The following is an 11033-nucleotide window of genomic DNA, read 5'->3' on the forward strand; positions in this document are numbered from 1 at the left end:
TGTCGTTTTTAACATCAGAAAAAAAAATTATGGCGACATAAAACTTCTAATATTTTGAATTGAGATGCAAAAAAAATAAAAATACGATCGACATGACCTTAAAACCTTTTATATTAGCATGTATAACTACTAATGTGTGCATTCCGGTTTTATAATTATACACCTGGTAGATTATTAAAGCGACTCATAGAGCACCACTTTTCTGATTTTTGATGTAAAAAAAACGTTCCTTGTGTTTTTGAAGCGGCATTTCACAAATGGTTTTACGGTGTTTGATGTATCAAGATGTATCATAAAGAATCCAATCTAACAACTCGAACCACTTTCATTGCTTACAAAAGTTTGAAACCTGTTAGTCGATCGACATTTTCTACAGGGTCTTTCAGATTCAACGCTCACGCAAAAAAATCGAATAAATCATTATAAATTTTTTTTTCGCTCCGTCGATGGTAAAACTGCATTCCCCACTTTGGGACGATAATATTCGGCTACTCGTTCAGTCTGAGCGGATGGTTTTTAGTGTCGAGTTGTACAATTTACAAGAACGTGTATTTTTAGTGAAATCGTATTATTCGAGCAACCGAAGCCTTAATAAAACTTTGTCCTCTTATGGTAAGAATTTCAACATTGCTCGTCGTCGATTACTTCCTCTTAGGGTACGTGAAGGACCGTTGATATGTTAATAATCCACAAAATTTAGAGGAACTTAAAGAAGAAATAACTCGGATTTTCAACAGCATCGAAGTCGTAATGTTAGAGTTGTGTATGAAGAATTTTGTTCACCATTTAAAACACGTTATCGGAAAAAGGGGTGGTCACATCGAAAATGTCCTAAAAAAAGTTTTATTTTAGTTTTTCAAAAATATAAATCGGTTCACTTTTGTAGAAGTTATTAAAATTTGTTGCGTGAGCGTTGATTCTGAGAGACCTTGTATATTCCATATTTACGTTTTCTGTATTTACACCCCAAACTACAAACGTGACTGTGATTTTATCTAGTTTTAAAGATAATTAGCGATGGAACCATATAATTTACATAAGCAATAAACGATAATATTTTTGAAACTTCTATCGTGTATCCACAAACATATATATATTCGAAAAAAAAAGAATGCATTACTATAAAATCAACTCTCTTTCGTAGGCTTTTCACAGGATAACACTCCAATGTCTCATTTTTCGTTGCATCGTTGAATCATTTCTTCCAAAATATCCATTTCGTATGACCACAAACTTAGTGTCTATGTAAGAGGGATAGCAAACCATTATCGCAGGGCATCTTATAACTAGTTAACGTTCTGAATGATTGCGAGATGTAAACAAAATTGAAGCATAATTGAGCGAAAAACAAACCTGCGATTATTTACGCCTCCCACTTGGCAACACTTATAGGTTTTCTAATTCTCTCACGCTCTCTTCCTTTCTCCTTCTCTCTGTCTAGAGTTTCTCGCGGATTGTATTTCTCTGTGTTGATGCAAACATAGCATACACACACAACAACACCGCACAGTCGCTGCGTACAGACGGATTCTCCGAAAGACACTGCCGCTACCGCCACCGTCGCCGCTGTTTCCGCACACTCTTCAAAATGCAATGAAAAAATCTTCCAGACTATGAATCTCTGCCGAAACTTTCGATTGGAAAATCATATTTTCACAGCAAATATGCACTATTTTTGTAGATTCTCAAACCCACACCAAGCTGATGATACGTCAGATATTCCACAGAATACCATTTATAATCACTATGCGATCAGAAAAAAAACTACGCAAGTGAGAATGAGACACACAAACGGGCGCCGCACGAACGTGAAATTTCCTGCTTTCTCCGAAAATCACTTCTTGCACAGTAAGAACCGCACCCAGCACAAGTAAAATCGGTTACTTCCGTCGCGGATACTAATCAGCCAGCGAAATCCGTAGGTTATCACCGAAAATTAAACACTTTTCATGGAGCAATATTGAATCTCGCCCTCACGGACTGGCCCAAGGGATACTTCTTCACCTTGTATAGTTCGAGCGAGAAGAAGAGAGAGAGTTTTAGATCGACATGGAGAAACAAAATCTCACGGCGACGTTTAGGGTAGGTTTATATATGTGATATATAAAATAATTTTTAGTTGATCTCGTCATCTGATCTCGAATATATTTATGAATTTATCCATCAAAGTAAAAGCTCAATCAATTTAGGTAAATTTTAACTAGTGGGAAATTCAACAAAATTTACATCTACCATGAATACACGCATCTGATATTTTCTTACCCATTTACATCCCTGCTAAAGATGGCTGACCAAATTTGGCAGCACTAGGCTACTTTTTTTTTTTTATCTTCGCTTATTTTTCGTCGGCCTATTTCCGCCACTTTAGTGCCAATCACCGACATCAGGGAGGCGACTCCACCTGTTCCTACCTATCAGACTCAACAACTCATGAGCCGGGCCAACTTCTTTTACTTCCGCTCCGAAGGAAGACGTAACCAGAGATTTTTCGCCTCAGAAAATCCCAACGACGCCAGCTGGGATTGAACCCAGGCCGATCGGATTGTGAGGCTGTTACGCTAACCATACAACCACTGGCGCCGTCTAGGCTACTTGTTACTTAAAATATCGACGGCGGCTACCAAAACAGTAATTTTACATTTTAGGGTAAAATTTTATGAAAAACGGCAGCTCTCGTATAAGTTCAAAAAACATGTACATATAAGATACGCGGTCGACTGTAATAGCGAGCGGTCGCCCACGGGCGGCGCTTTGGCCACTCCTGGGGTGGCATTCCGAATTACGAAACGAGTAAGTCGGTTCGAGAAAATTCAAACTCTAGATTTCGAGCAAAATTTGTCTCTAAGAGAAATGTCAAATTGCTGGTTTTGTAAACAAGGAAAAGTGCACGACTATTGCAAAGATCCAAAAAGATCGAAAAACAAATTTGATTTGATATTTTAATATAATTGTGATTAGAAAGAAAAGATTGCGAAATGGTTTTTAACGACAGCAATAGTGAACAGGGAGCACGCTTATTCCACAGAGGCTGGAGCTGAGGAATAAAAGTAACCCTCTATCGTTAAGTGAAATAAGTGAGTTTGTCTTATTTACGTTTTCGATATAAATGATAAAAACTATTCTTTTGTTCCAAGATTTTTTCGGCAGTAGTATTAAAATATTTCGAATACAACCGTGTTCTAACAAACTTCCAGAAGCACTGCTATTCCTTCAGCTTTAAAATTAGCGGCCGTTTTGAAACTTCTAGGTTCTGGTCGTACCAAATGTAATGAAACAAAGCAAGATTTCGTCGACAAATTTAGGATACCCGGTGTAGTGATGGTACTCATATACCTATTCTAAGGCCTATGGAAAATGAACGCATGTACTTTTTCCCACTCTGAAACCTCGCTCATTAGGTGCATTCTTTAAACTGTTCCATAACTTGTGAGAAGTCTTCTTCGCATCAGTGTTAAATCAAATGCTCCACTTGGGAAGTGTTGATGCTTATTGCATTTCTTTGTGATTCCATAGTTCTAAAACAACAATTGATTAATTATACAACATACTGAAAGTATTGTTTTTATAGCTTCTTATCAACATGATTATCTATGTTATGTTAGAGCTGCTAAAAAGGCCAGCGCCATAGAACATTTTAGATAGGAGCCAGCAGTTGACGATTTGCATGATAGATGTTCTATGGGCACAGGGAACTCTAGATGCAATCGTTCAGATTATTTGGAGACGTTTAACCGAAGTAATCCTCACATAGTCTATGTGGTGATTAAAGCTGAGCGTTCGGTCAAGATAACTTTTGAGAGATGTACCTTAGGGTGCCAGTGTAAATGTTCATTTCTAACTTCAAGAAGCTACCTCATAAAAAATGTTCACCACCTCGGAAAAAAACCCTATGTCGAATTTCAGCTCAATCGGACTTAAGGGAGAGCGGCGCAAAGCGGTCAAAGTTTGAGTTTTTTGAAAATCGAAAAATCGAAGGTAATCGGGGTTTTCGAAAAAAAAAATTTGATACCAAATGTCTTAACCGTTTGAGTGCGGAACATATTTTGTTAGCATATGCCAAAAATGCGGAAGAGGTTGGGTATATTTAAGAAAATACTAAAGAGCTTAGATAACTAATTTGTTCACAAAAGTTGTATTAATAGGAAAAAACACATAAAAAGTGAGGTTTATAAAATTTACTAACATAAACTCCCTTTTCTAAACATAAATTATTTTTTTAAATAATGAAAAATAATATTTGAACAATTTCATTCAAAATTATGGTTTGCTGCAAAAAGCGAAGTCTTCTTTGAAAAATGTCCAAAAATAACGAAATCCTACATTAAGAGGTGCTAAGTTAATAATAAAAATAAATAAATAATAAAATAATAAATAATAATAAAAATAATAACATAGAACGAGAGGAGCGCTATCGCGCTCCCCGCGCTTTTCGCATACAACAAGAGGAGCGCTTTCGCGCTCTCTCGTATTCAAACAGTTAAAATTACATGAATCGTCGAGGTCTAGTGTCATCTCGAATTTTTTTTTTGTCAAAAATGGGCATTCTGGGACTTTTTTTCGGAGTACGAAACAAAAAGTATGATATATATATATTAGGCTGTCAAAAAAGTCCTGCGGTATTTTTTTTGAATTTTCATTTGTTCATAAAATTAGTTACAATCATCTGTTTTAAGTCAAATATGCGCCGTTTTGTTCGATGACTTGTTCCCATTATTCGCCAACTTCAGAAAAGAAGAAGAGAAGTTATAGAAGCTCGCTTCCTTATTGGCAAAAAACTCGGATAGCCAATTTTCACAGGCCTCTTTTGTGGCTAACTTCTGTCTACCTAGCTCGTTCGCCATGGACAAAAACAGGTGGTCACTTGGTGCAAGGTCCGGACTATACGGCGGATGTAAAAGAACCTCCCATCCGAGCTCCCGGAGCTTCTGGCGCGTCACCAAAGAAGTGTGTGGCCTGGCGTTGTCCTGATGGAAGACAATGCGGCCTCTGTTTATCAAAGATGGCCTCTTCTTCATGAGTGCTACCTTCAAGCGGTCCAGTTGTTGGCAGTACAGGTCCGAATTGAGCGTTTGGCCATAGGGAAGCAGCTCATAATAGATTATTCCTCGACAATCCCACCAAACACACAGCAGAACCTTCCTGGCCGTTAATGAGGGCTTGGCCACCGTCTGAGCCGCTTCAGCGGGCTTCGACCACGACCGTTTGCGCTTCACGTTGTCGTAAGTGACCCACTTTTCATTGCCAGTCACCATCCGCTTCAGAAACGGGTCGATTTTGTTGCGATTCAGCAGCGATTCACATGCGTCGATACGATCAAAGATGTTTTTTTTGCGTCAACGTGTGTGGCACCCAAACAACGAGCTTCTTTGTGAATCCAAGCTTCTTCAAATGGTTAATAACGGTTTGATGACTTATCCCCAGCTCTTGGCCGACGCTACGGCTGCTGCTATGCCGGTCTTTCTCGGCTAAATCAGCGATTTTGTCGCAATTTTCGACGACAGGCCTTCCGGAGCGTGGCGCATCTTCGACGACCTCTACACCAGAACGAAAACGTTGAAACCATCGTTGTGCGGTGGAAATGGAAACTGTATCGGGTCCATAAACTGCACAAATTTTATTGGAAGCTTGAGATGCATTTTTGCCTTTGTCATAGTAGTACTGTAAAATATGTCGGATTTTCTCATTATTTTGCTCCATATTTGCGACACTATAACTCACGAACGACTTAACCAAACAAAACACTGTCAAGGACTATATTACAGCGCGCAAAAATACCTCCAATACCTACAACTAGAACTACGCGCTTACAACGACACCTCGCGGAAATACCGCAGGACTTTTCTGACAGTCTTATGTATGTATATATATATATAAAGTATGATATATATATATATATATATATATATATATATATATATATATATATATATATATATATATATATATATATATATATATATATATATATATATATATATATATATATATATATATATATTTATTTATTTATTAGCTCATTCGGACTTTATTTACTGGTGTTACATACGTTAAAATATTAGTTTTTTTGAAACACGAAAAATCACTGAAATGTCTTAAAATTGCATGAAACGTTAAGATCTCGACGAGTAATTTTTGGCATCAACAATTTTTTTTCGAAATCCCGATTTACTTTACTCCCCCGTTGGGTGATTTTTCAATTTTTTCAAAAAACTCAAAGCGTGTACTTTTTCGGTTTTTTCAAAATAGGCCTCAGTTTCGGTAATCACTTCATCAACTGTCTTAAATTTCTTGCCAGCGAGCATTCTCTTCAGGTCTGCGAACAGAAAATAGTCACTGGAGGCCAGATCGAGAGAATACGGTGGATGCGGAAGCAATTCGAAGCCCAATTCATGTAATTAATGTTTTCATTGATTTGTGATTTTTCCATTTTTTTCACAATAACAAAAGTTGCTTCACTCTCAATGCTGTAACTCACGAACCAATCGACCGATTGCTGTCAAATTTTGATACGTATCCATTGAAAGAAGGTGCTTTGTGATAGTAAAGTAAATTTTTGTAAGAGGTGCCATCTAGACGTCAACCTTATGAACTTTTCAGCCGAACTGTTATCTATACAGTCCAGTAGAGTGATTGGACGGTAACTGTCTGCAAAAATTTTATTTCTACGGGACTTCGGGAGAGGAACCATTAGTCCTTCCTTTCAGTCCACAAGGATTCCTCCCTGATACCAAACTTTGTGGAAGAGCGATAGTACACCCAAACTAGCGTTGCCAGAAAGCATTTCATCTTCGGAAGAAAAGATGCCTTATCGTGTCCTGAAGCGTCAATAAAATCATCTGTCTCAAAAGCTTTCAAATGTTCGTATGTATGGGAACAGACTTCTCCTCCTTTTTTTCTTTTTTCATCTCTTTTGGGATTGCACAAAAAAAAGTCTAAACGATGTCAACGGTGATCGAACCAAGGCCTGCTAGAATGGAAGGCTGTTTTACACGACCACGCTATCCACATAGCTACTGGTGTTGTTGCGTAAATGCGTGATAATATTACACCTCATTATAAAATGAAGTTGGAAAGTGTTTTCTAAGAGTAAAAAGGAGAGCATAAATCTTTATCCATCTCGGTCTGGGCCGTGTATTTGGCAAACTATACGAAGAGCTTTCATATGTTTTCATTTCAATGTGTCTCCTGTTTCGCTCGCTCATGTTGGCTCATATTGGCTCTAGCATATATTTTATACAAATGATATACACGTATTGGGGAGTAGCGCATTTGAGCTCATTTAATGTAATAAATCGGAATGACAAAACATGTGCTAAAGATTAATATTGGATGTAGGATGGTTTTACCGATTAGGGGAAGATTCTCGGGAGGATAACCGACATCGTCAGAGCTGGTGGATGAACCATGTACTCCGCGAAGAGTCCATTCATGCTCCTCGAATGCAAACTCCTTATTATACTCCGCGTCAAGATCTGTATCAAAGGAAGGAGGGTGTTTCGACACGAAAGTGAAAATTAATTTCAACACTGTTCGGAGAGAAGCGGTTTATATACGCGACAATGATTATTAATCAAAAATTAATATCTAGTACTAAATTGCGAGATAAAGTACTAGATATGCGTTTGGTTCGACAGATTTATTGCGAGTGTTTTATTCGTTTGTATTACAGCGTTATATAGGCTGACCGGTGGCTATCGGCTTTACTGGCTTGGGGTACAATAAAAGGTTCTTTTGAACTGGACAATTGAATTTCTACAGATTTCTATACGCTGTTGGATGCTGTGATAAAAGATACTACGATATATTCACATGTGACTTGTGACTATTTAAAATTAGCCTTTGGCTATACGGACATTTGTTCACCTGATTGATGGCCCTTATTGTTTCGTGGATGGAATCTGTTGACTGGACTTTATTATATTGAAGCCAGTAGATTTATGGCTTTTTGTGCAGTTTTTAACAGGAATCAAATTTGTTTTGTTTGAATGGAGAATAAAGATTAAACATGCCGGCCACCTTAAAAAGAGTTTTTCAACATTCTTTCCTTAATTCTAATTTTTCAATTTTGATCAACATTATGGGGTAGTGATGAACCTCCTTCGACCAAAACTGCATCCACCTGGATCGGGAGCAGGCATAACTTGATGATTGGCCGCTTCCTAGTTGTTTGCTAGTTTCACCTTAGTGACATAAAGGGAAGTAAAATTCTACGTTGAGATCAGCTGCTTCGAGATATATGGCGTTCTAAAGACGACGGTTGCGACTGTATTGGCAGACAAAGTTCCTTGAGCTGGAGAGTACGCGACGTGCGGTGAATCGACGAAGGACCACAGTAGATGCGGAAGAGATGAAATCGGTGACAACCTCAAGATGTGACGATTTGGCGATGACACATACGAAGACCGTCACATATGTTTGAATTAGAGTCCTTTTGCGGCTGGAAGGCTTGATGTACACTGGGTCTGCAAAATCCACCTCAACGTATTGAAAGAGATATATACGAATAATTATTTCTGATGGAAGCTCACTTATAAGTTGCTCCATAAAGCGACACTATCGTGATACTGGCGTTTAGGTTCGTCATTGGATTCTGAATTGCGTTGTGGGGATAGTACACAACGTTGAGTGTTGGTTTCGATGTAGCGACACCGTGGTATCAATTCGATTTTCACAATTACGCTCCGATGAAGACCTGTTGTTATTACAACAGGATTTTAATTCCCACATTTTGCGCACCAAGGAATCTGAGTTATCGAGACGACATAAATGAAATGAGTGATGAATGACATGTTGAAGCACTTCTGTGCATTTGCCCGATGCGATCCACCCTTGAATTGTTTTTTGAAGTACAGGATAATTTTTTCCCAAACTAATTTTGCCATAACGTAGGATATCTGCGAACTACTCATTTCCTCGATGGGACCGGAATCGTTGAAGGTAGGATCAGCATGACGAATGTGATGAGGTATGTTCCATTCAGCGACATCCACCGAGCTAGAAGGTAGCATTTTAGTTATTCACGGTAACACAAGAAACGAGAGCTCCTTATGGAAGGCCGAGAAACCGAGACGAGATAATTGCTGTCGCAGAGTAATTAACTTTGGCAACGGTAGATTCAATACCTGCCACGTCAGTAGGTGTACGGGTACGATCGAAATTGTGTTTGTGAAGCAATGGCTCTGTCATAAAGTTGCACTGCGATCTACTGTCGAGAAATATTCGCGCTAGACAACTTGTTTCGTTCCGATTTTCAAAGTTGACTAAAGCTGTCCATAAGAAAATTGTTTTGTTGTGAGATTCCACTTGTGTCGTTACCGCATCAGGTGGGTTCGAGGTAGGTTCCAAATCTGACGATGCCTTTGCGAAATAAGCTGATTGAAGTCGATCAGTGCGAGGAGCGAGAGTGTTTGATTGCGACAAGTTTGACAGTGAAGAGGGACCAGGTTCGGTGTGGCTGGTTGGAATTTGAAAGACTGATTTGTTCTGTAAATATTCTATGTAATCTATCGATCTTCTACAGATACACGTGATGGCAAATGGAGCAGAGTGTGTTGTGTTTGCGATTGCGCTTTCGACAGGTTCCTGACAGACGATTATTTTTGCGATTATGTGTTGTTGTGTTCAAGCAATTTCAACCCAGACTATGTGTTTTTACGAGATTTAAACGTTGATGAGGCGATAGTTTGATGAGTTTGTTACAGCTTCCGAGAAAATGGGCTTGATAACAGCACTGACAGGTGTGATGGGACTGTAGGGACCTAATACTAAGATATCAAAATATGGCACCTACCTGAACGGGAGAGATCTTGGCTGGCGATGAGAGAGGCAACAGTGAGGGATAGATATAGAAGGGATTACGAGAAGAAACGTTGCACGCAAAGGTTGTGAATTAAATAATGGTGAAATAAAAGAGTGTATCACGGAGTAAAAATTAATCAGCTGGTTTTTAACTTGAGTGTCCGAACGAGTCGATACAGGGACGACGATAATGTTTCTGCTACGTTGAGAGCTGTTTTCTTGGGTATAGAATTTGTTTCCATGGATCGAGACTGTTGATGAATGTTGAATTGCGGTGAAAGCGATTGGAGAACGCGTGCGTGGTCTTGTAAAAAATTAATCATATCGACATAACGTTTGCATTAAAAATAATGGACAAAAATTGCCGATTTTTCATGGGTTTACCATCACACGCTCTAACGAAACTACCCATGCAGCATCAATCATAATAAATATGATAGCTCTATCAGTCGAACTCTAACCGTGATGGCGAAAACATTGAAGCTTTTCCGTACAGAAGTGTGCGCGTTCAAAGAACGGTACCCCGCCGCGTCGAAAACGAACATCGTGCGAGACTTTGTGGACGCGGGATACGTCCGTTCCGGCATCTACAATATCTTGGCACCATTGGACTACAATCAAAGCATCGAAAAAAAGCACGATTCCGAACGGCCGACGACCCTGAGCGACAAGAAGCTCCAAAGGATGCTGAAGAGGAAGATCGAGGGAAAGTGGCTGCATCGCTGCGTGCACTTGGCCGGGAGGTCGGCGCAACCGGCCAAACAGTGAAATAGTACCTGGCGAGCATGAACATACACGTCAGGAAGCGGAAGTCTCTTCTCGGAGATGGTCAAGGGGGAAATTCATAGTACGAAGTGCCTGCCGAATGTTGCGACGTTCATCAAGAAATACCATAAGGGCGAGGACGCGGTATTCTGGTCGGATCTGGCGTCGGCCCACTATTCGAAGCGATCGTTAGAAGAGCGACGACGGTCAAAAAACAAATGTCCAAATGGATTTTCGAGCGGGTACCGGCTTATATACAAGTTAGTGTCATTCCAATAGCCTGTTTTCAAAGCAGTTTTTGAGCTATTGAAACAAGTTTTCGGGTCAACAATTAACAGGCATATAACTTCTTCTTCTTTCTTTGTTTTTAAGAGGCTTTAAACTTTGCAGTTCATTCGCCTCTAAAGACATATAACTCTTGGACATTTTGTCTTTGACCATGTCTCTTCGTTTGGCCGGCAAAGAAGTAT

General features: G+C 39.3%; 1 protein-coding gene and 1 long non-coding RNA gene across 2 annotated transcripts in view; one reads left to right on the top strand and one right to left on the bottom strand.

Moving 5' to 3' along the window:
* The window catches only part of LOC129774676 (serine/threonine-protein kinase minibrain), a 142483-nt gene extending 140497 nt beyond the window's left edge, over positions 1–1986 (bottom strand). Inside the window, exon 1 of the mRNA XM_055778516.1 lies at positions 1354–1986. The gene's annotated coding sequence lies outside the window, so the exon portion shown is untranslated. The remainder of the gene's footprint in view (positions 1–1353) is intronic.
* A 7014-nt stretch (positions 1987–9000) lies between these two features.
* LOC129779700 (uncharacterized) lies at positions 9001–9935 on the top strand. The gene is made up of 2 exons (XR_008743743.1): positions 9001–9334; positions 9521–9935. It is a non-coding gene; the product is annotated as an uncharacterized LOC129779700 (long non-coding RNA).
* Positions 9936–11033: the final 1098 nt, after the last annotated feature.

This window comes from Toxorhynchites rutilus, chromosome 3 (assembly GCF_029784135.1).
Source record: "Toxorhynchites rutilus septentrionalis strain SRP chromosome 3, ASM2978413v1, whole genome shotgun sequence".
Classification (NCBI taxonomy): Eukaryota; Metazoa; Arthropoda; class Insecta; order Diptera; family Culicidae; genus Toxorhynchites; species Toxorhynchites rutilus.